The sequence below is a fragment of the Marmota flaviventris genome, chromosome 4 (assembly GCF_047511675.1).
Source record: "Marmota flaviventris isolate mMarFla1 chromosome 4, mMarFla1.hap1, whole genome shotgun sequence".
Taxonomy (NCBI): Eukaryota; Metazoa; Chordata; class Mammalia; order Rodentia; family Sciuridae; genus Marmota; species Marmota flaviventris.
The window spans coordinates 127,600,684-127,627,037 of record NC_092501.1 but is presented as its reverse complement, the minus strand read 5'-3'; the positions used below and the strand labels follow the sequence as shown (position 1 = coordinate 127,627,037).

Below are 26,354 nucleotides of genomic sequence, written 5' to 3'. Positions count from 1 at the left end.
CCTTTGGCCTTGGTTCCTTTGATGATCTCTGCTTGGGAGTTTCTGCTCTGGTAAGCTGCACCGGCATTCAGCTTCAGTTCTGGGGACAGTGGTTTTTATTTTTTAATTTTTGTTGTTGTTGTTTTAAACCCCCTCACCCCTATTATGCATCCTAGAGAAGTTGATTTTTCAGTCTGTTTAGGGTTTTTATTGTTAACATGAGGTGGTGACATCTAGGATTCTTACATGCCAAACTGTAAAACAGCTGTTTATTTTGAACAGAGAATTAACTCTAAATTTGTAGTTGTCCTGTGCTAACAAGTTGGACCTCTTGTCTCAAGATTTTTAACTTTTGCAATCAGCGACACAACAGAAATGAGGAGCACAGGAATCCCTTGAACACCAACTCCTGCAATTAAAGCAGAAAACAAATGCCCTTCCCCCTCCATTCAGGGATGAGGTCATTTTTCATTTTCTGCTGAGAGTTTCTATTATGTTACCAATTAATTGTTAGAGTTAAAGGAGAAAATAAATGAATCATCCTCTCATTTTAAAGACGCGTAGCTTCCTTGCAACAATTTGTCACTGTTTCCTAAAAGATGCAACTGTTATTAGTTGCTACTAGGTAAGTGATAGAAATTGCATTGGAGAATCACAGTCGTCCTTTTCACAATATCCTGGTACCAATGTCTCTGGTAGTGGATGGGGACGGGGGATTAGGGCTTTGATGATTCCCAGAATGGAAGTGCATGGCACTGTAAACCATGTCTTATTTTCTACTAAGGAATGTATAAAAATGTCATATTTGTCTGGTTTGTCCTCAAAGTTTAGACATGAAAATTCTTTGGAAAATTGCTATTGATCCCTTGCTGATCAGTTTTATCCTGCCCTCAGATGCCTTTCCCCTTCTTAGTGAACTTGTGTCCAGTGAAATCAAATCTCCAAAGATTATGGATGATTAGAGAATATAAAAGGATTCTAGGAATTTTAGATTTGGAGCCAAATATTTCTTCACGTAGTGCTCGAAGAAAAAATATATCCTTTGTGTTTAACTCTGGGATGGAGCTTATGTGAGTTTCCAAATCAGCAATGAAATAAGCCTGAGCATTACCAGAAGGGACTGTGTCTTTCTGTTAAGACTGTTTCTGGAGGATTGATGGATTTCTAAAACTGGCTTTGTATAGGGTATTTGATCCTGTTACTGGGTCTTAGGTTTGCAGGTCAGATGATTCTACTTGTGGAAGAATGAGGTTCTAGAAGTGAAAACACCTAGAAGTGCATTAAACCTTCCTACCTTGCATCATGTACCCGCCAAAGGCAAAATATCTTGTAACTTTGAAGGCACTTTTTGTTTAGCTCAATGGAGTTTAAAGAACATTTCTTCCAAAGTCCAAGAATACCATTTAAAATAATGTTTTTAACCTTCTTGCTTTCTACCAAGCCCTTCAATATAAATGTCACCTCAATAGAGCTTACATAGCAGTTTATATTTTAGGCTTCATGCCAAGTTCTAACCTCAAAATTCTTCCTGGTATTGTAAAAATAGAAAAGCAAATGTTTATGATTATTCAACTTTATCTACCCTGGTATAATTTATATGTATTTAGTATAAAAATGAATTTAATCAGGTGATAGAAGCACACAATTAGTAGATGCATGGGCTAATTTTATTACCTAGATTTTAATAAAGTACTTCTATGCCTCATGGAGCCAATTTGAAAAATTAAGTCACATTTGCTCAGATGAGAATATTGTCACAAAGGCCTAATATTTGTTGAATTCTCATAAACAAAACATAATGATTTACTAGTTTTAATGTAGTAAAACTTCAGGAAGATTCCCAGAGCAGAGCTTCAGGAAAAAACACATGAGTTTGTTTCATTAATGATACAAAAATAATAGGAGAGGAAGAGGAGGAGTGAGATAATCCTTTAAAGGATTTGGCAAAATGTGATTCCCCATAAGTGAACCCTTATTCTTTTATTGTAGCCATACCTTGACATCTTGAAGTAAGGCATAATCTGAAATGGTCCCAAAATCTCTTGAATATTTTAAATGGACTTCAACCATTAAGTTCTTTTGGTAGAAGTAATTTCATATATAAGTTAAAAATAAGTTGCATTAACTTTTGAAGTTTGCTTCTTCCAGAATGTGTAAACCAGTTTATGTTAACTATTTTGCAGTAACATGTGTGAGATAGCACAAAGGATGAAAATAGTTCTTCTAAGATGTGAGAGGGAGGTGCTGCCTTGCATTTTGAAGCATTGGCAAAGCACTTAAAGTCATGTTTAAAAGTTCTTTCCTGGGAAGATTGTTAAGGACAAGAATCAGCTACTGGAATAGTTGCAAACTTGTTTTTTTGTTTTTAAATAGTTTGTGTTGGTGCATACAGTCATACAGGCAGAAGATGAAGTTGATGATAAACAGACAAGGAGGTATCTTCATGTTTATGAAATGAAAATGTATACTGAGTTTATCTTATTTTAATCAGAAATTAGAAAAAAAGCTCTGTCCTTTCTGCTTTTCTTTTCCAGTTAAAGCCAAGCCCAAATAGCATGTTTTACTATTACCTAATGTGCGACCTATATGAATGCATCATCTATTTTTATTCTGAGGTTTTGTTCTGTTATTTGTAAATTATTTAATTTTAAATATCAGGAGCTCTCATTGAGCTGTGTGCTGAGTTCCGGGGCAGAGGTAAGGGCTGCATCTCTGTGTGTGGCAGACAGGGGTGGGGGTGAGGGTGAGAAGGGTCTACTGGTTCAACCTTAGAAGGACTTGAATTTGAGCCTGGGCTTGGGACCCTTACCACAAAGAACGGATGGAAGGGCTAAAAGACCTGATATGTATTGGTGTGGGGTTTGGACTATGGCTATGTTGCTAGTTTTTTTGGAATGTGTGAATTAAAGGTATTAAGGGCATGCTCATAATAGTAGGCTAAAGAACAGTCCTCCAATATGTCCATGTTCTAACCCCAGAACCTGTGAAATGTTACCTTATATGGTAAAAGAGAAGTTTCCAGAAGTGATTGAGTTAGGGATTTTGTGATGGAGAGATTATTATGGATGAATCAGATGGAATTTAAAGGTCATTATAAGTATCCTCCCTCATGTGAGGGAGGCAGAGGGAGTTTTGACTAACAGCAGAAGAAAATCTGTGATTAAAAACACAGAATGGAGAGAGGTGCTTTGAAGGTGGAAACTGGTACCAAGGAGAGGACCAGAGGAGGTTGCTAGGAAAGGAAATGGTTTCGCCCCTCAGAACCTCCAGATGCAGCCAGTTCCTTGATTGAAGCCCAGTGAGACATGTTTCAGGCTTCTCATCTCCAGAACTCTAAGAGAACACGTTTGTATTGTTTAGTCCCTAAATTTGTGGCAAATAGCTGTGGCCCCAACAGGAAATGAATGTAGGCATTGTTAACAAAGAATGTCCCATCAGTATTACTAGGGCACAAGTTTGAGGATCAATATTGTTACCTGGAGCGCTGCAGTCACAGTTGTAAACAAAGAGATTCAAGGGCAAGATGCTGGACAAGACGACGTGCATAAGCACATAATTAAGGCTTCTAAGTTCCAATCTCAGTAGTTAAAATGCACGAAGGAAAATGGTCAGAATAAAAAGGAATAAATAGACTTACTACGGTTTGACTAAAGCTTGTTTTATCCAAATACTATATTGGAAATGATGGCAAAGAACTTGAACTCCTGGGACAAAACCCCTAAAATCTTAGGGTATAAAAGATTTATAGAAAGTCTTTTAAACAGATTGGTAGCTTCCTCTACTGTCTGGTTGCCTGACCTCGGGTTAGCTTTCCTGGGAACAGACAATCATTGTGAAAAACCTACTGTATAAGCGAATCTCTTAGATCCCAGTTAAGCTCAGCATCATAAAAGGTAGTGTGTCCTTGGGGCTGACAGCAGGATTTCACTTTTTGCTGTTTTTCTAGCATAGTTCATGTGATCAGAATTAAAGAGGAAAGAGGGGAAGGGAAGAGGTAAGGTTTTGGGGTTTGGATGGACTCGGGGCAAATTTTTTTTCCCCCATGAGACTGAAAATGGGTAGATTGTTTTCTTACTGCTGAGGTTTATCAAATTTGAAACTTCTTGCTTTTATGGAACCAAAAAATTCCCACCTAAGAGGGTCTGCAAATAAAGTTCCAGCAATATCATTTCTCCTCATGAAAGAGGCACACTGAATTTCTCAGGAAATGATTTCAGCTCCTAGAGAAGACTACATTCAGGTTCTTGATTATTAGACAATTTATCTCAGGAGTTTTTCACATTCCTTGGAGTAAAGTATTTGCTTTCCAGAGAAACAACAAACTTAATTAAAACTACTTAGGAGCAGTGAAATAATAGACCAAGCAAACTGATACTAAGTATTTGTTCTTTTCTGATTAGAACCATTTTTAATAGTTACATCTTGGGAAAAGGTGATATTTTTGGTAAAGACTTCAGCTAGCAAGAGTGAAAGACAGAAAACAGTATTTTTTTTTTTTTTTTACTTTAGCACAGGGGAAAAAATCATTTTGCTCTGAGAGATTAAAGCAAAGTAGGGTGCTGATGGCCACTAAAGATTTTGGTCCTTTGAGAAGGTAGAAAGCTCTGGAAGGGTCCTATGTCTAACTGGTGGGGAGTGTTAGTGGGATGTACCTTCATTAGATTTGCATTTCAAAAAGCTGTTCTGGTGCTATGTAGAATGAATTGGAGAAGGGTAAGGGTGGATGTGAGAAGCCAGTTAGGTGAATGCTATAGTGAGCCATGCAAGAGAAACGATATATTTTGAGCCAGGGGAACAAAAGTAAAAGCGGAAAAAGGTGAACAAAATCCAGAGACTTGAAAAAGAATATCAGTATGACTTATTAATGGCTTGAACCTGGAGGGGTGTGTGAAGAACTCCAAAGTCATCAATGCTGGGAGCGAGAAGGTTTTTATAGCCTCTTAGCATCTTTTCATTTAAAAAAACTATTTTAGAAACAAATATTCCCCAGTGACATTTTGCAAAAAATCCTAAATTGAGCTAAAATGTGGTATGTCGGGGGAAGAAGTCTATACTGGGAAGAGCTTACATGTTTAAACTCCATATTGAAACATACTTTTATGCATTTATAAAACTTGGATAAAAATTTGTTCTCTAAGATTATGCCCATAGTCTACTTTTCTCCAACATTTAATTCCAGTTTATTGTTTTCTTCAGAATTTTGAGATAGAATATCATTTCTAATACGTAAGAAAATGTCTTTCTGGCATTTTAGGGAACTGGAATTTATGAAATACATTTGCCTAGAGCCCTTCCTGGTCAACATTTGAGGGTATTGCAGATTCTGGTAAAGCTAAAGAGACAACTATTGAGTTAGTTCCTATTCTCATGTCTAATTCTGGTTCCTATGACTATATGAAGTGGATGTTCCAGACATAAGATGACTTATATTTTTGTTTACTCATGTTGCCTTGGCCCTACTTATTAAGAACATCTTTATCACTATCCAAAATGGCCTTGTTTTGGATGATAAATCATATGAGATCAAAAAGCAGTTTCAGGATGAAGGAAAGTTCCTAGTCAGCAGCTACAAGCTTTTGGTAGGCAATATGTTATAATTATCCACCCCACACCCCCGATTCTTTTTTAACATAAAATTACAAAGAAGGATCATTCTGAAATACAATCATTAAATGTTGACTATAATAGTGTTATGATTTCATTAGGCAAAACCACTAGCACTAGTTAATGCTCCGTGGTAACTAGAGAGATTCAGTGGTTAACTGCAGCTGAAAGCCTGATTTGGAAAAGATAAATAAGATTGGCTAAAGAGCTGAGCCTGACTGCTCAGGGGAACTGGGTGAGGAGGGAGGGGAGAACAGAGGGTTAGTTGCTAAACTAATCACTAATCCTGGAGGCAGGAGAAATAATAGAATGTAATAGAAACAATGGACTCTCTTCTGCCTACTTTATTCGTGGGAGTGCTCTTTAAGGCTTCACCAGGAAGGCTTAGCAGAAATAAACATGAAACAACCTCACTGAATTTTGCTGTGCAATTGACCAGGTTAGGTACAAAGGACAAAAAAAAAAAAAAAAAAAAAGAGAGAGAGAGGAATCTTGACAGACCCATCTGGGAATTTTAAGGGAAAGTAATTGGAGGAAAATGAGTCTTAAATACCAGTTGGTTATTTCAGTTTGCATTTTAATTAAATACAATGCACAATACTTCAGGAAATAACAATCTTTTGAATAATCATGGAAGATATTGGCAGTCTGACAAAAGATGCCGGAGAGACTTGGTTGCTATTTAATAGAATTCTAGAATTAATTGATATATAAGTGCTGTGGATACAATTTTTTCTTGGTTTTCAATGAAGCATAAAGTATCTTTTGAAAATTTTATATACAAAATTAATTAAAAGTGGTTTGAATGGAGACTGGGTCACATGGATTGATACATGGTTGAAAGAGTGTATCTAAGAGGCATCGACTTGGGAGTTAGGTATTTCCTTAATGATTGAATTAAAAGAGAGTATTGCAATTGGTTTTGATATCTAATAATCTAGTTGTTTTGTTATATGGAAAGAAACCCGACTCTTTAGCAGAATAAATGGTAGTGAAGTTTAAAAACCCAGAGGGGTTCCTTAGATTAAACATTTTTAAAAATTGTAGAAGTAAAGAAATTATAGTACAAATACTGGAAAATGTAGAAAAGTATAAGAAAAAATGTGTAACTATGAATCACTGCTTCCTGCCTGAGAAATTCAGTCCAGCTAGCAAAACTGATTTCAAGTAATTCTTAAAATCCCTTTTATTTTTCTCCTCCTAATCTAGGCACATTTCAGTTACCCTGTCATAATGACTCCTATATAATTACATACACAGATATAGCACCTGAAATTGGGATATTTTATTCACTTAGTAAAATATTTATTAAGTAGCATAGGCCATAATTTTGGTATGGATTTGTATTCTAGCCTTTCTGTTTTATATTATAAGCAAGTTTCAATATCTGTTTTTTAAATATATGCTTCTGATATTTGAATAATATTTCATTGTTTGACTATATCCTAATGTATTTTTATCTCTTGTCTATTGGTCATTGACTCTTTTATTATTTTCAATACTTTTTTAATAGCATCTGTATGTATTTGTCCATATCTCTGATTTATATTTTTCCTGTTAGTACTAACTTTTTTTTTTTTGGTGTGGGGGGGGGTGTAGCAGAGATTGAACTCAGGGGCACTCAACCATGGAGCCACATCCCCAGCCTTATTTTGTATTTTATTTAGAAACAGGGTCTTACCGAGTTGCTTAGTGTCTCACTTTTGCTGAGGCTGGCTTTGAAATCTTGATCCTCCTATCTCAGTCTCCTGAGTCACTGGGATTATAGGCATGTGCCACCATGCTCAGCTAGTGTTATGATTTAATGTTAAATAAACATGTTTCTCATGTATTTCTTTAACTACTGGTGAGGGAAAATCTTTCCTTTTGTTGGTATTTGTCTGGAAATATATACCTAATATGAGTAGTTTTCAACCAGGGATAATTTTAGCACCCAGGGGACATTTGCCAATGTCTAGGAACATTTTTGCTTATCACAGCCAGGGACGGAGGGCGGGAGAGGTGGGTGGGTTGGAGTTGCTATTGAAATATACCAGGTAGAGGGCATGGATGTGCTAAATATCCTACAATGCATATGATGGCTGTCACTATCCACACCACCCTCTAGCCCCCAAATTTTTTGTTCCTATTTGAGTAGCACTGGAGTTTGAGAAAACCCTCTTTTAAACCCTCCTTTAAATCTCCAAATCCTTTTGACACTGTGGTAAGGGAAGATTAAATAATTTTCCAAATTGTTTGTCTTTATATAAATCTATTTCTCAGCTATCTACCCTACTCTGCTTGCATATGCAGAAATTGATTTTGTGCCAGTACTGTGTGACTCTATTACTGCTTTTAGAAGTTATTAATGTTTTGTTGGGCAGCCCATTAATCAATAATTTATTTTAAAAGGATTAATGTCAATATAATGTTTAATTTCCTCAAACACATTTGTAGAATATCCATACATTAGTTTCAAGTATCTTTTTAAATTCACAAATCATATTTTATAGCTGTACCCAATTCTTGTGCAGAGTTTTTTATGTTTATTCATGGTATAGTGCATGTAGGATTTTTTTAAACTAGATTTTAATAGTAATAATTTCTAAAATGTGATTTTGTATATTTATTTAAACATGATGTATAAATAATAATAATTATAAAACTCTGGTGTTAAGAAATGAGATCATATCAAGCAAAATTTTTAAGTTTTTCACTCTCTGAAAATTCTCTAACATCAGAGGGACTTTTCCTGTCTTGCCAAAGGATGTACCTTCCTTCTTTCATTATGTGTTTGTAAATATGAGTGAGTACATTATGTGTAGGTATAAAAAGGTTTTTGTACAATTGGAATTATAACTCATATATTTTTAAAATCTCATGATTTCACAAAATAGTGTATATTAATCACCTTACATCTGCATATATGTATTTATACATGTCTGTGGAAAGCTGAATAATGTACCCCCTACACCAAGGTGTCCAAAGTCTTGGTCCCTGGTCCCTGTGAGGGTAATACCTTATATGGCAAAATGGACTTGGCAGATGTCACTTAAGTTAAGAGGGGGAGTTATCTTGAATTTTCCCTGTGGGCTCAGTCTAACCCCAGCAGTTCTTAAGTGTGGGAGAGGGAATAGGAATGAAGCAATAGGAGAAGGACTTGGCCTGCCCTTGCTGACTTTGAACATGGAAGAAGGAAGCCAAGGAATGAGGGTGGCATCCAAAAGCAAGAAAAGGTTCTCTCCATTAAAAAAAAAAAAAAATCTAGAAAGAAACCCAGTTTTGTCGGCACCTTGATGTTAGCCCAGGAGACCCTCTTTGGACTTCCTGGCTTCATGTAGGACATGGCTGTGAGACCAAGGCTGGCTTAGAGGAAGAACCTGCAGGAATCTGATGTCTGCAATTGATGTTGGATTGGAGGAGTGGTTGCTTATACCTTCTTGCTAGGCAGAGGTCTCTAGCTCACAGAGACATAATGAGATCCAAGTAGAGAGTAGAGACTATTGGTCCTTCAATATTCTCCTCTCTAGGCTCTAGTGATAGTCTTGAGGAATTGGGGACATAGATGCTGAGCTGGTGATGATCAGATTGGGGATCTCAAATGGTGAGTCATCAAGTTCTCAGGGGTCAGTCTGGTCCAGAAAACATTGTTTTCTGCAAATCGAGCAATTGTCTGAAGAATTAAAGAAAATTAAGTGGATCAGAAATTTGAAATGTGATAAACATTAGAATTGGATTAGTAGAAAGGCTAGGAGAAAGTTAAGAGATGAATACCATGTTTTTGGAAGCTGCTAATTGTGGCCAATAAAAATGTCTCCAGTTATTTTGTTATTTGAGGAATTTTCAGGTTTGGGTATATTTTTGTTTGTTTTTAGGGGAGACAAGGATTATTGGAGTAACTCTGTTTTCCCTGAAGAGCAAAATCCAAATGTGAAAAGACATGATTGGAAATATGGAAAGACAAATTTAAAATCAGGAAGAACAAAACCATGTGTAATCAAGTGGCTCTTGTAAATATATACTAAGTATTCAGAATGATAAAATGTAGACAGGAGTTACTAAATATTCACTGAAGGCATACAATGGATTACATATAACACATGACTGTGACAACAAAATAAAGCAAAGCATGAAATGGATTTAATTGCATATTTATTTAAATGATCTTACTATAATACATATTTGTACACATTTATGAGTTTCACTATGATATCACCATATATAAATTTATCATCTTTGAGTATGTCTACCCTTCCTTTTATAAAACTTTTACTTCCTTTTACTCTGTCTTGCCCTTCCTTCTTTCAGTCTTCACCCATCTGATCCTTCTCCCTTTCTCTAATAGTCATCTTCTACTCCCTGGTCTAAGTTTCCATATGTGAGAAAATGTGTGATGCTCATCTTTCTGTGTCTGCCTGATTTCCCTAAACAGGATGTCCTGCATTTCCATTCATTTTCATGCAAATGACATGGTTCCCTTATTTATGGCTAAATAATGTTCTTTGTATATATGTACCACATTTTCTTTTCAAGCCAAAGTGTCTATTGATGGGCACCTTGGCTATCATGAATACTGCTGCAGTAAACATGAGTATGCAGGTATGTCTTTTATAGGCTGAATTCATTTCCTTCAGATGAGTACCCAGGAATGCACTTATCTGGATCATCTTATAATGCAAGTTTTAGTTTTTTGAGGAACCTCTGTACTGTTTTCTGTAATGGATGTACCAATTTATATTCCCACCAACAATATATTTAGTTTTCTTTTTTCTCCACATCTTTGTCAGATGTGGGGTGTGTGTGTGTGTGTGTGTGTGTGTGTGTGTGTGTGTAAAAGCCATTCTAACTGGAATAAAATGGAATCTCAGTGCAGTTTTATGTTTTCCTGATGACAAAAGGTATTGAGGACTTTTTTGTAGACTTATTGGCCATTGAGATGTGTCTGTTCATGTCATTTGTGCATTTGTTGATTGGGTTACTTGTTCTTTTGTGAAGTTTTTTTTTTTCTTTTATATTCTGGATATTAATCCTATGTCAGATAAATAGTTGGCAAATATTCTCTCTCATTTAATGGGTTGTTTCTTCACTCTGTTTCTTTTGTTGTGCAGAAGCTTTTTAATTTTTTGTAATCCCGTTTGTCAATATTTCTAGTTCCTGAGCTATTGGAGTCCTGTTCAGGAAATTGTTCTTTCTGCCTATTTATCTATCATCCATCCATCTATCTATCTATCTAGTCACAGATTGAACCTGGGGCACTTAATCTCTGAGCTATATCTCCAGCCCATTTTATTTTTCATTTTGAGATAGGATCTGCTAAATTGCTGAGGCTAGCCTTGAATTTGTAATCCTCCTGTCTCAGCCTACCAGGCTGCTGGGATTATAGATGTATGCCACTGTACCTGACCCGTGACAATACCTTGAAGCACTTCCCTGGTGTTTTCTTGTAGTTTCAAAGTTTCAGGACTTACATTAAAGTATTCCATCTCTTTGAGCTTATTTTTGTACAGGGTGAGAGATATGGGTCTCCTTACAATCTTTTACATGTGAATGATCTCTTCTCCAGCACCTTTTGTTGAAAGGCTTATCTTTTCTTCAATAAGTATTTTTTTGTACCTTTGTTGAGAATCACTTGGCTGTAGATAAGAGTTTACCAGTCATTGCATAATTGTCAACAACACATTAACATATATTCATGAGTATACTTTGCATTTGAATCTTACACCAAAGAAAGTTTAGTAATATGTTTAAGTAATACTGGTATATTTTTTAAAAAAGTTTCACATAATGGTTGCACCCCATTTTTTTTTTTTTTTTTGCAAAAAAAAATTGTCATAAAATCTGCAATGGTGAAATATGGTATTGTTTAATTCCTCTGGTGTATGTATTGGTTTTTACCATCGATCTATAGTATATTTTGAAATTAGGCATTGTGATGTCTGAAGCATTGCTCTATTTGTTCAGAATTTCTTTGGCCATTGAGTAATTTTGTACTTTCATATGAGTTTTAGGATTATTTCTAGTACTGTGTAGCATATCATTAGTATTTTGATGAGTATTGCACTGAATTTTAGATTGCTTTCACTAGTATTATTTTAACAATATTAATCTTCCCAATTCATGAACATGTCAACTCTTTCCACCTTCTAATATTTTTTTCCAAAATTTTTCAGCATTTTGTATTTTTCATTGTAGAGCTCTTTCACTTCCTTGGTAAGGTTTGTTCCTAGATATTGTAATTTCTTTTTGTGTGTGAATGGGAATACTTCTCTGATTTCTTAGTATATTATTGATGCATGAATGAGGTATTAAATTTTATATGTTGATTTTCTTTAATCCTGCTATTTTGCTAAATTTTATCAGTTCTAAGATACTTGGTGAATACTTCAGGATTTCCTAAGTGTAGAATCATATCATCTGTAAACAAGAATATGGGATTCATTACTTTCCTGTTTGAATCAATTTTATTTTTTTATCTTGCTTGATTGACCTGGCTATAATTCAAAGTATGATATTGAATAGGAAGGTGAGAGTAGACACCCTTGTCTTGTTGCTGATCATAAAGGAAATCCTCCCTGCCATTTGGTATGATGTTAATATATAGCATATATTATGTTGAGGTATAATCTTTTCCTGCCTAACTCATTCAGGGCTTTTAGAATGAAGGAATGTGGAATTTTAGTCTCTTCTGTATTTATTAAAATAATTATGTGATATCATCCTTGATTCTATTTATGTGCTCTATCATGTTTATTGATATGCACTATTCAAGCATCCTTGTATTCCTGGAATAAAACCAACTTGATTGTAGTCCATAGTCTTTTAAATGTATGGTTAAATTTGACTTTCATGTATTTTATTGAGAATCTTTACATCTTTGTTCACAAGGTATTGGTGTATAATTGTCTTCTCTTTCTCCTTTCTTCTTTTCTCTTCTTTTTTCATCTTTGATATGTCCTTACCAGCTTTTGTAGCAGGTTGATATTGGTCTCATAGAATGAGTTTGGAAGGATTCCTTCCTTTTTATTTTATGGAATGGTTTGAGAGGATTTGTTTATTAAGAATCTGATAAAATTCGGCAGTGAGTCTGTCTGGTTCTGGAGTTTTCTTTGTTGGGAGACTTTTTATTGCTGTTTCAGTCTCATTACTTATTACTTATTTACTTAGGTTTTCATATCCCAATTGGTCCAGTTTGGGAAGATCATATGTCTCCAGAAAATTTTCTACTTATGGATTTTCTAATTTGTTGGCATATAGTTTTTCAAAATATTTCCTAATGATCCTGTGAATTTCAGTTGTGTTTATTGTAAGATCTCCCGTTTTGCCTATTATTTAGGTCTTGTTCTTTTGAGTAGTTTAATTAAGGCTTTGCCAATTTTATCTTTTCAAAGAACTGGCTCTTTGCTTCATTGAGACTGTAATTTTTTACTCTGTTTTGTTTATTTTTGTTCTGATTTTCTTTCTTCCTACTGATGTTAGATTTGGTTTGTTCTTGTTTTTTTTTTTTTTTTCCCCTAAGACCTTGAGATGCATCATTAGGTTATTTATTTGAAATATATTTTTTTTAAATATTGGTACTTATAGCTATGAACTTGTCTTTTAAGTTCTGTTTTTGCTGTGACCCAGAGATTCTGGTATGTTTTCATTTTCATTTGATTCTGGGCATATTCCCGCCCCCATCTCTTCAATAACACATTGCTCATTCAAAAGTGTGTTGTTCAGTATTCACATTTGTATATTTTTCGTAGTTTCTCTTGCTGTTGATTTCTAGTTTAATTCCATTGTGATCTGATAAGATGCATGGAATTATTTAAGATTTTATGAATTTAAGATTTGCTTTATGGACTAATACATGGTCTGTGTTGGAAAATGTTCTATGTTCTGATGAAAAGAATGTATATTCTTCAACTATTAAATGGAGTGTTCTGCAGAAGTCTGTTAAATCCATTTTATCTATCACATAATTTAACTGTTTCTTTTTTGATTGGGGGAAATTGGATAATCAATTTTGCTTTATGGACTAATACATGGTCTGTTTTGGAAAATGTTCTATGTTCTGATGAAAAGAATGTATATTCTGCAACTATTAAATGGAGTGTTCTGCAGAAGTCTGTTAAATCCATTTTATCTATCACATAATTTAACTGTTTCTTTTTTGATTGGGGGGAATTGGATAATCAATCTATATTGGGTATTGAAATCACCCACTACAATTATACTAGAATTCAACTCTCCCTTTAATAGTGTTTGTTTTAGTAAAATTGGGAGCTCTAATTTTTGGTATATATTTATAACAACTATTATATTTTCCTGATGAATTCCTCCCTTTACCAATATGTGGTGACTTTCTTTGTGTCTTCTGGTTTTTGTTTGAAGTCTGTTCTATCAGGTGTGAGTGTAGCTACTAGTACTTGCTTTAGGAGTCCACATTCTTAGAACATAACTTTCCATCCTTTCACTTTTAATCTGTGTATATCTTCCAATGAGGTGAGTTTCTTACAGATAGCAGATTATTGGGTCTTGTTAAATCGAATCAGCTAGTCTGCATCTTCTTTTTTTGAATATATGAATATAATGTTTTTTGCATTAAAATAAAAATCAGTATTTGATAGTATAACTTTGCGTATATACTAAATTATGGGAATAATATTAAAGCAGATAGGCTTTTCAATCTCATAGGTCTATTTTCCTTCAATCAAAGATTTAAATTCTTTCACATCGTGGTCACTTACAGCAGACATAGCATGATTCAAAGCTTGAATACTTGCAATAAGTTTTACATTTTCCCTTGCATTTCTTTTATCCACATTAGAGCACCCAATACTATTCCTATAAATTGTATCTGCTAGGTATTGGCAGAAGTTCTCTTTTCTTTTTTTAAAATATTTTAGTTACAGATGGACACAATACCTTTATTTTGTTTATTTTTATATGGTGCTGAGGATTGAACCAAGTGCCTCACACGTATGAGGCAAGCAGTCTACCACTGAGCCACAACCTCGGCCCCTTGGCAGAAGTTTTCTAACAGAGAAATAGTTCTTTCTACTCTCAGATTCCATAAACCATGGTTTTGGGAAACAGTTGATTACATTTTGGGCTTTTTGGAGATGCTGTCATCTCCATATTCTAAGTTCTGAAAAGCCATGAGAATGTATCTATTTAATAAACCGTCCATTGATAACTCCTGAAGAGTTTTATTTGAGAAAATGCCATACCACGGAATAAAATTTCCTAATAGCTTCACTGAAGAGCAAAACTATATTCTCAAGAGGAGTCCATGTGAGGAGCTGCAATCTGATGAGAGGTTGAACAGCTTTGGCAAACAAAGGCCAATGTGTCTGTGTAGGACATGTAGTATTTTAACACCACGCTTTACATTGTGATTTAATGCAGTCAATTAAATAGAAACCCTCAAGGACATCTACAGAAAGCCTTGCTGGACTCTGACAGATTGAAATTAGTAATATCTGTAGAAGTTTCTTTATCATTACTAGAAAGGCCTTTAAGGTGATCTGCCGTCTTCTGGCTTGTCTATGATGGGTCTTCCTGGCCTCCTGCTCTGTAATCTGACATTTGGCATGCTTTTGATACAGTGCCCAATCATGCCCCAAAACATCAAGATTTGGTGTGATGGGTGCTTTATTTGAATGGCTTGAAAACTCCCACAATTCATCTTTTTTTTTAATTGGTTGTTCAAAACATTACAAAGCTCATGACATATCATCTTTCATACATTTGATTCAAGTGGGTTATGAACTCCCATTTTTACCCCAAATACAAGTTGCAGAAAATCTTGACGTCTTTGGACAGGAAGGCAGGAAGCTCGTTGTTTGTACAGCTGATGTATTGCTGATTCAAGTTCATTAATCAGTGACACCTGTTCACTGAAACACTCAAGCAAGTCTTGGACATACCCTCGCATTTCTTGCAAAAATTCACACCATTCACCAATACCCCCAGAAGACCCTCCTAATCTTTCAATAGCCCTGGAAGAATCCATTCGGCTTGCAGATGCTTTCTATGCTGCTGTTGATTTGTTTTGTGCAATTCTTTCATGGAGTCCATTTAAAATGATAGGAACATATTCAATATATTTTTCTTTTTCTTTTTTGGCAATGCTGGAGATTAAACCCAGAGCTTCTGAACAAGCTAGATAAGTACTCTTCCACTGAGCTATGTCTTCACAGCTGTTTCTTTACCAAATCAATAGTAACAGAAGTCATCTCATTACTGGGAGTTTTAAAAGGGGCTGGATTGTCTGTTTTTTGAGTTTTGGCATCTGACCATCCATAGGTCATGTAACTATAAGGAATTCCATAGGATGAACCATCAGGCATTGCCTGGTAATTGTTCTGCTAGTACATACTCACTTCTGCGGGATGACTCACTTGAACCTGAGGGATAGTAATTCCTTTTCTTACCTCCTCCTGTTCCCATCTGCTGAGCTCTTTGTCCTGCTCTCCAGTTACTAAAACATCTTCGTCATTCCCCTCAATACCTATGTCCTTGGCAAGTTTTTGTCTTTGTGACTTTTCTTTCACAGAAAAAAAAAAACAAAAAACTACAGGGCACTTCTCATCATTATCTTTACCATCGCTGGTATCATTTCCATCTTAAGGAGGCAGCCTTAACCAGGCTCATTGTCATGAGCAGTGAAATCTCCCAATTCCAGAGCCATTTGATGCTTTTCCCTTGCAGCATGTATAAAAGCTTCATCTGGAATTTCTCCTGGACAGAGACCATTCAAAGATAAAACATTTGAGAATGTTCCACCAGCCTTTGGCTTCTCCTCCTCCTCCTCCTCCTCCTCCTCTCTCCTCTTCTTCCTCCTCTTCACCCTCCTCCTCCTCACCCTCCTCACCCTCCATGTCCGTTTCATCTTCACCGTGCTCACTGGAGATAACTCCATCGTCCTCATTTTTGTCTTTGACATGCTCTGTTTTGTCCAGAGGCTGTTCATCGCTGATGAGTTCTGTCTTAATCTTGGATTTTTCAAGATCCTTGTTATATTCTTTCTTGAACAATTTTACTATCTTTTTTGCTGTAACTTGATTTCTTCACTTTGAAAACTTCTTCATTTTCTTCCTCCTTGTGGGGGCTGAGCAGGCTGGCCTGGGGCACCTCTTCTTGCAAGGCCTCTTGCATGGCTTCAACCCACTGCCAGGTACCCACTGCAGCTGGGGAAGCTTCCCTCGCCCCCTCAGCCCTGACGTAGGGGTCAGCCTGGAGGGCAGGGACAGCCCTGGGCACAGAGCAGCAACTCCCCCTCAATCACCCCCAGGGCCCTGTCATAGCTGCCTTAGTTGATGAACATTGTTTTCCTAATGATCAGTTGTATATCCATACTTCTAGTGAAATTTATTCTTTCCCATGCTTTAATGATTGGTTATCTTTCTGCTGCTTCTTAATGTAGGAGTCCCTGAAGCATCTTCTATAATGCTTGTTTAGGGGCCATGCATCCCCTTCATTTATTCTTATCATGAAAGTATACAAGCTTCTAAACTGAGACATGTTCTTAGTCACGTCTAGATGTTGAGCTATGCCAATCTTCCTAGAAGTCAGGGAGGGGTGAAATTATAGTTGGTCACTTGGACAGTGCCCTAAAAAGCTGGGGACACTGGTAGTTCACCTTTTCTCCTCCTCCCTGTGAGAAGAACTTGTGAGGTATGGAGTTCCTTCTGTATACTGAGCTGTGGCAACTTGGGAAATGGGAAGACACAGACAAAAATGAAACAGTTCTACCCTTTTTGTGATGTGTTCTTCAGTCTTTTTCTTCCACAGTATTGCTGTAGCTTTATAAGAAGATTCCTTGGCTCTTGCAGAGTTACTTTGTTCTCTGTATCTTTTTCATGATACTTTATAGGGGGAATAAAGACTAGGTTCTCCTATTCCACTGTTCTGCTAATCTCACCCTCTCTCAAAGTTTAATCTTGATACTCAAGATAATGCTTGTGAAATCCGTAGAGGGCTCTACACAGCCAAGATATGTTAGTTTTGTTCTCAGTTTTGAGGGTGTATTATTTTAAGTGATAGGAACATATTCAATATATTTTTTCTTTTTCTTTTTTGGCAATGCTTGGGATTAAACCCAGATTTAAACCCGGGATTAAATCTCTGAACAAGCTAGACAAGTACTCTTCCACTGAGCTATATAATAAAATCGCCACTATATTGAAGTATCAGTTTGGAAACTTGTATACTTATGTGCTTAACAGTTATTTTTATATTGTTAATTTCCATTGTTACCTTATCCATAATATGCATGTTTGTTTGCTAAATAGTGCTTAATAATGCACTGATTAGACTTATAAATGTATTTTATTTTTTTTGATGTTAAATTTTTTGAGTTCTTTATATATCCTAGAGATTAATGCTTTATCTGAGTTTCATGTGGTAAAGATTTTCTCCCAATCTATAGGCTCTCTCATCACATTATTGTTTCATTTGCTGAGAAGAAGGTTTTGAGTTTGAATCCGTTCCATTTATTCGTGATTTTACTTCTTGGGGTCTTGTTAAGGAAGTCAGATGCTAGGCCAACATGGTGAAGATTTGGGCCTACTTTTTTTTCTATTAGGCACAGGGTCTCTGTTCTAGTGCCTAAGTCTTTGATCAACTTTGAGTTGGTTTTTGTGCAGGGTGAGAGACAGGGGTTTAATTTCATTTTGCTACATATGGATTTCCAGTTTTGCGAGCACCATTTTTTTAATAGGCTATCTTTTCTCCAGTGAATGTTTTTGGCAACTTTGTCCTGTATTTGTGTGGGTTTTTGTATTAGTCTTTTATTTTGTACCATTGATCTACATGTCTGTTTTGGTGCCATTACCATATCATTTTTGTTACTATAGCTCTGTAATGTAGTTTAAGATCTAGTATTGTGAAACCATCTGCTCCACTCTTCTTCCTAAGGATTGCTTTGGCTATTCTGGGTCTCTATTTTTTTCAAATGAATTTTATGATTGCTTTTTCTATTTCTATGAAGAATGTCATTGGCATTTAAATAGGAATTGCATTAAATATGTAAACTGAACAGACACTTCACAGAAGAAATGTTGGGAGTCGCCTCGGCTCCAAAGACTTACTTCCCCATCCCCCAAGAAGAACCGTCCAATGATGAGCCCTGCTGGCTCACATGATCCTGACATCCAATGGTGATCTCTGCTGGCTCACATGATCCTTACCCACCAATCAGACTAGCCCTGCTGGCTTCACATGATCCTTACCCACCAATCAGAAAGCACCCCAGCCAACTATCAAACCATTCAACCATTAAACTGTCATAACTGTCAAACCGCCCCCAGCTCTATAAATATGCAGAATCATGTGAGCCAGCAGGGCTCACCATTGGATGGCAGGATCATGTGAGCAAAACAGAAATACATTTTACTAGGTTCTTAGTAAGTACTGTTTCAAGAAAAATGAGTTGTAATTTTTTTTACTTTGTTACTTCCAGTTAGAAAGCCTGCTTTTATAAATATTCTTTTTAAAATAAATTATTTTTTCTTTAAAAAATGTATTTGAACCATCACTTTACTATTGGATGTTTGGGTTGATATGTTTTTGAGATAGCATACTAATTTATTAAATGCATTTCTACTACTTTTTACATTGTAACTTTTTGCCTTCCTAAGCCTATCTCAGAATACTAAGTAAGAATCAAGTGACTGCTGGGTCTCAGGGGATCTCATGGGAGTTTATCAACATTTTTGAAGACTGAGGCTGAAAGATAAAGTATTGTTTCAGTGAAATTCAATGGAGCAAATATTAGATTAACACTCCAATCCATCACTGAAGTTATTTCCTCAATATCTACCTATTCTCAGAACAACTTTGTAAAATGTACAGTGGACACTAGCCATATATAGCCATTGAGCACTTGGAATGTCGCCCATCTGAATGGAAGTGTGTTATAAGTATGAAATACATAGTAGATTTTGAGGGCTTTGTATGAAAAAGAAAATTAATTCACTAATATTTTTGTATTGGTGATAGCCCAAATGATATTTTAGATGTACTTGATTAAATAAAACTCATTATTAAAATTGCTTTTATCTACAACTTTTTATGCTTCACCTCCTCTCCCATGACCACTAAAAAAATTAAAATTAAAATGTCACTTTAATGAATGCTACTTTCAGGTCTGACTCAGGTTTATTTTAGTGTCAAAGAAGAAATGTTATAAAACCAAATAAATCCTGAACCAGGATGTCAATAAATATTAGAAACACACTTGATTACCCTGGGATGAACTATAGTGCAAGTCTCATCATATGTAAACAGTGATTCATAGTGTATGTCATACTCCAATGCAGAAAAACTGACATTTTATGTCTGAGAGCAGGATTAATGTATGTTTTACTGAAGGCAAATAGACTTGGGGAGAATATGTGGAAATTCCGAATTAGCTTGAATAGGCTGTAATTGTGCATGTTACAGCAGCCTGTAACTTGCACATGTGTAGTGGTATCATTGTTTCCTGAAGCAACAAACTTCTGGGGAAACTTTAAAAATGTTGGGATTTTTCACACATGATATGTAGAAGTTGTCTCATCTTGGCATCTGTTAGTTGAATGAGATTAGGATAATTGCTTACTTTCACCATATTTGAACTTTCTCATCAATAAATAAAGATCAGTCTCATAGCAGGTTGAAGGATTAGATGAAGATTAGGGGGAAAAAAAAAAAACACATGATGAGCACTGTGTCCGGCACATAGTAATACTCCCTGAATGGTGACTATCATGTGCTTAGGGTTTCTGAAGAACGCAGAACATGAGGTCCATGGGGCTCAGAGTGCCATCCTATCTGCCACTTGTGTGACGTTTGACAACTCATTAATTCTGTCCTGTCCTTGGTATCCAAATGTGTGCAATGGTGTTAATAACCCTGTATTGGAAGAGGGAGCAGTGACACAATCAAGTGTCTGCACAGTAAGTTCATTTTAAGTAGCTCATGGTGACTCCAGCTGTCAGGTCGTGGGCAAGGAAACATAAACATCAAATTGTTAATCATAAAATTAAAACTTTAATTCCACAAGGTCATCCCAGTCCTTGAATTTTGTAAGATTCTGTTTGGTAAAACTGTAGACTTTCTACATTTTTCCATAGTGAGTCAGTTTAGTTAAGGTTTCTTCTGAAGAAATAAGACAAATTTGTCCATAGTACAGAATTAGCTGTTATAAAGCCATTTATTCAAAAGCCCAAATTAAACTATTTCATATCATTTACCATCTGACAAAGGACACCTGAAGTGCTTGACTCTGAGCCTTTGACCCTGATGTGAGAAGGTCAAGGTGCACCTCAAAGCCCTACTCAAACATGGACCCTAAGGTGCCCAGTTGGGAGGGAAGGAGCCTGGTGACCTCCCTGAGAGGCTTTGACAGGAGGAGTAGGGACTTTTATTCTGCCATGTCTAATAAAAAAGACTATTTTTGTTGTTTTGGTAATTATATCTTCATTCTTTTTCAACAAGTCAATTTGTCTTGAAAATGTCAGCCTGTCTCCTTCAAACTAAAGGTACCTAAATAAAGTTACTTTACCTTTGTTTGGAGTGAAAATTAAGATTATTTGAAAAATATGTAGCACATGCTCATTATAGAAAGTTGGAGAGCATAATGATAAATAAGAAAACGTTAATGAATATCTCATCAGGCTGGTATCCTCATTGTTAGCATCTCATTGTTTTTTTTTCTGCATAAATTTGTGTATGTGCTCATGTGTGTGTTTGTGGTTACTGGGGAATGGTCCTAGAGGCAGTCTAACAGTGAGCTAAATCCTCAGCTCTCTTTATTTGAAACAGGATCTTGCTAAATTGCTGAGACTGACCTTGAACTTGAAATCCTCATGCCTTAATCTCCCAAGTATCTGGAGTTACAGGTATGCACCACCATACCTGGACTTCTCCATAAAATTTTTAATGGCTATATATAGTTTTTACAATGTTGGAATTCATATGGATCTTTCTTACATATAAAATAAAATATGCTACTATTATACTACAGAACAGTACAGAGAGTTGGCATTTAATAAATATTGGAAGTCTTTTAAAATGTATTTTATTATATATGCTATTATTAAATATGCCTTGAAAAATATGATTTAGAAATGGCTGCCAATTTTTAAATGTTTAATAATAATTTGCTTAACCACCTTCCTACTATTAATCATTTGTTTTTTAAAATTTTTATTTCTGAATTTCTTGAATGAACCCCCCTTTGACTTAATAAATCATTATACATACTTCTAATTGTCTTAGGTAAGTTCCTATAGTAAAATTTTGGGGTCAAAGAGAATGAATGTTTCTTAACCCATTTATAACAGATTGCCAAATCATCTTCCAGAAACATCTATCTTAATTTGAAGTGTGAAATTTCTTTTACTTATTAAGACCTCTTTATCCCCAGATGGATTTTTGTTGTTTGCAATCCAAGTGTTTTTCACCTTCAGTCATCGTTTGGCAATCTTTTCCTTTGTGGTTTTTATCTGTTCCTCTTGTGCTTTACAATAGCTTTCTCTTCCAGAGATCAATTTACCTTTCATCTATTTTTTAAAAAGTGCTTTTACCTGCAACTCTTCAATCTCATTTTGGCTTAAGACAAGGAGACAACTTCTTTAGTAGTTAACCATTCATCTCAATATGATGCATTGAACAATCCATCCTTTCCTTAATGGGTTAAATGTTAGCTTTCCACTAATGCACCGTTATACAAAGGCATTAAGTTTGCTTCTGTAGTTTTGCTGATCTGTCTGTTCATTCTGACTATTCAGTTCAAGTCATTTTTCTTAGAGAAAAATAGTTTTTGGCAAGAAAAGTAGCCTTTATTTCCTCACACTGTTCACATCTCAATCTCTGAGACCTGACAAGCTACCTTTGGAAATGCTTTTGAATTCCTCTGTCTTTATGCTCTTCCTGCTACTGCTCCCTCAGGCCACCAACACCTCTTTGCTGCACTAATTCATCACCCTAATTCCAAGCTTGCCCCCCTATCATTCATTCCATACTCTACATACAGCCAGAGTGAGTTTTTGAAAATGCAATGTGGTCTTTGGGTTTATTGTGTGCTTGTAGAATTTGATCAATATGATCATAGAGTCCTTAATGGATTCTCATTGTCTTTATATAAAAGGAGAATCTTTAACTTATAGTTTAGTCAGATCTTTTGGCACAGATCTATTTTCAACTGTGCACCTTATAATAGGCAGGCAGACAGGCCTCTTCTGACCTAGCAGAATAAGGATGAGCTTAAGCAGATTGATGGTGCTAACTTCTGTCTGTCTGCATGGCATCAGGTGGTGTCTATGCTGGGAAATATGGTGGCTCTGAATTATGAAACTGGGAGTACAGCCTTATACTATGGTTCTCTGCTTATAGTACTTCTTAAGCTTTATAGCTTATGTACATTTCCTGGGGATTGGTGCTAAGATGCTGTTTATAATTCAGTAGATCTGGGGTATGGCCTGAGATTCTACATTTCCAACAAGCTCCTGGATGGTAGAGATGTGCTGGGTGAGAACCATGTTTTAAGTCATAAGGCATCTAGCAGGTACCTGGTTAAAGAAAAGATTGTTTTCTTCTCTCAGTGCATCCTGGAGGACAAAACAAAAAACATTTTAAAATGTTTTAGTTTTCTTAACAAATTCAATTTGGAGACTGCATATTTTGAGTGAGTTCTATTGAAAGTTTTGCTGTTGAACTAATAATAGAGAACCCTTTGCCCATCTCTTAGGGTCCTTGAGAAGGAGAAATTTCATGGAAAATCAAAAATGAGAACCTAGAGTGCTGCAGTGTAAGTGTTTGATAACAATTTGTTAATAGAAATATGAAAATATATTTCCTATAGCTGATAAGGAAGCCTTGGACTGGACTCTATATTTTGATAGTGCACAAAACTCTGCTATAGTTTGGAGCTAGAACATCTTCAAAGGCCCATGTATTAAAGGCTTTGTCCACAGTCCATGGAACTACTGAGAGGTGGGGGGGTGGGTGGCTAGTGGAAGGAAGTTAGTCCCTTGGTGGCACACCCTTGATGGGGATATTTGGACTCTGGTTCCCTTCTGTTTCTCTTGCTTCCTGGCTGTCTGGAGTTGAACATTGTCCTTGGCCATGCATTCCTGCCATTTTGTACAATGATGCTGTAGGCCCACAGCAAAAGGGCCAATCAACTATGCACTGAAATCTCTGAAACTGTGAGCTTAAATAAACCTTTCCTTATTTTAAATTGATTATCTCAGGTATTATGTCACACCAACAGAAAGCTGACTAATGCATAACCTTATTACCAGCAAAAATGAGACTATTTAGGAAGTAAGGAAAGCAGAGAAATAGAAATGTGTTTTGGCTACTTCTAAAGTTATAGTTTATGTTAAAGTATAGAATAATGGTTAATAGAAAGCAGTCTTCCTGAGTTAAAATTCCAACATTGCCCAGTACATTACTTCCTTACTCCTCTATTTTGTAATCTATAAAATGGGAATAAGGAGAGAGTCTGTCTCATGAGGACTTAATGAGATACTAGTCAGAAAACACTTTAAATATGCCTTCTACCTAGTTTAGTGCTCATTGAGTGCTAATTATGATTAAAATAAATATATCAACACAGAGAGGATGGCATTTCAGCCCATAGAAACAACATGTCCTTTGGTTTACTTTAGCCCATTATATCTCATTATCTCATATGGGACACCCATAAAATCTTAAATTGAACAAAAAAATCTATAATTCCTGGTAACTTTAAAGTAATTGTTTTTAGAGTTCTATTATTTTGAGAAGTAATCGAACAATTGGTGAAAATATTCATCAACATTAATGATAATAGATCATACAATAAGCTCTTGATGATAGTTTCCAATTTAGATTAATGGACCTGTGTCAATTTTATTGAAATATTTGAAGAATTGAAGAGTTGGGAATTAATGGACTAAATTTTAATCTTGTGAGTTCATATTCTATTTATAACATATTTGAGAACCATCATGTCATTAACTTAGATTGACCTGCTTCAAATTGAGCTCTACACCTAACTGCTAAGAGGAGAGAGACACATACTTTTGTGCCAGATTCTTACCTCACAAAGGACCAAGCATCTAGGAATAAACCCACATTGATGGTAGATGACATGCTAGGGAAAAACCTGTTCTAGCACAGAATTGTAGCCTGTTGGAATAAATTCAGAGCACATCAGGTTATATTTTCCTATCAGTGATTGACAGTGCAAAGGTTGTTAAAATGACTGTACATCTTTATTATATGTGTAAATTTACTTTAAATATTCTGGGTGTCTTTTTAAGTGAGAAATTTAAATCTGTAGACTCATCTGAAACAATCTGTAATACATGGAATTATGAGCCACATAAACTTGATATGAATATTTATTTCTTGAACATCTGCTTGAGTACAAAATATGTGGCTTAAGCAAATCTAATATGAAAAATATTGCAATTAAAACTAAAAGCATTTAAGAAGAACATTGTATTGAAAGAAATAGATTTTATTTACCCACTGTTGATGAGATTATGAAACAGTGCATAATACATGACAAAGAACAACAAAAGAAATAGTTTGCTGAAATTAGGCAATGTTAATGAGAACTTATAAAGAACTGTTTATTATTACCTTCAATCAGCAAAAGACATGAGTCAAAACTTTAATAAAACAGTAATAAAATTTTAATAAAACAATTTGAATCATTCTTTCAAAAATAATGTTTTTTTGGGGGAAATATTTTAAAAATACTAAAAAGTATAGAAAGGAAACATTATCCCTAACACTCTCATTTCATGATATTATGTATTAGAACATGGAAGTTTCCTACAAAGTCATTAACAGTATTATTTTTTAATAAGTGTCTTACAATGATTTTAATGTTTTTTATTTTGCTGTTTATCAGGACATATCATTTGAAAAGGATATTAACCAGTTTACCTGTAAGAAAATTCTGACTTAGGGGTAATCTAGAGTTGTCTTTTGTATTGCTGGTGGGACTATAAATTGGTGTAGCCAATATAGAAAGCAGTATGGAGAATCCTTGGAAAACTGGGAATGGAACCTCTATTTGACCCAGCTATCCCACTTCTCAGTCTATACCCAAAGGACTTAAAAACAGCACACTATAGGGTCACAGCCACATCAATGTTTATAGCAGCACAATTCATAATAGCTAAACTGTGGAACCAACCTAGATGCCCTTCAGTAGATAAATGGATAATGAAAATGTGGCATATATGCACAATGGAATATCACTCAGCAATAAAAGAGAATAAAATCATGGCATTTGTAGGTAAATGGATGGAGCTGGAGAATATAATGCTAAGTGAAATTAACCAATCCCCAAAAAACAAACATTGAATTATTTCTCTGATTTAAGGTTGCTGATTTATAATATGCTGAGGGGAGGGGTTGGGAGGATTAAATAAACTCTAGATAGGGAAAAGGGGAAAAGGGGTGGGAGGGGAAGGAAGGGGGCACAGGGATATGAAAGACGGTGGATGCAATGGTCATCATTACCCTAAGTACATATATGAAGACACGAAGGATGTGACTTTGTGTACAACCTAGATATGAAAAATTATGCTCTATATGTGTAATATGAATTGAATGCATTCTGTTGTCATATATAACAAATTTAAAAAAAATAGGGCATTGTAGTATTATGGCTACAAATGTCTTAAGACCTAGACATGTCCTACTAACATTTAGTACACACCTTGAAAATGTCAGTGCAGGTAGATTTCTTCATCAAAATTGAGCAATTTACCCAGAAAAACAACCCTTTGTCTTGCAATTGTTTAACAGAGTAACTG

At 35.5% G+C, this 26,354-nt stretch overlaps 1 pseudogene; it reads right to left on the bottom strand.

Moving 5' to 3' along the window:
* Positions 1-26,354, bottom strand: part of LOC114087282 (PAX3- and PAX7-binding protein 1-like) — a 52,539-nt pseudogene that overhangs the window by 12,931 nt on the left and 13,254 nt on the right.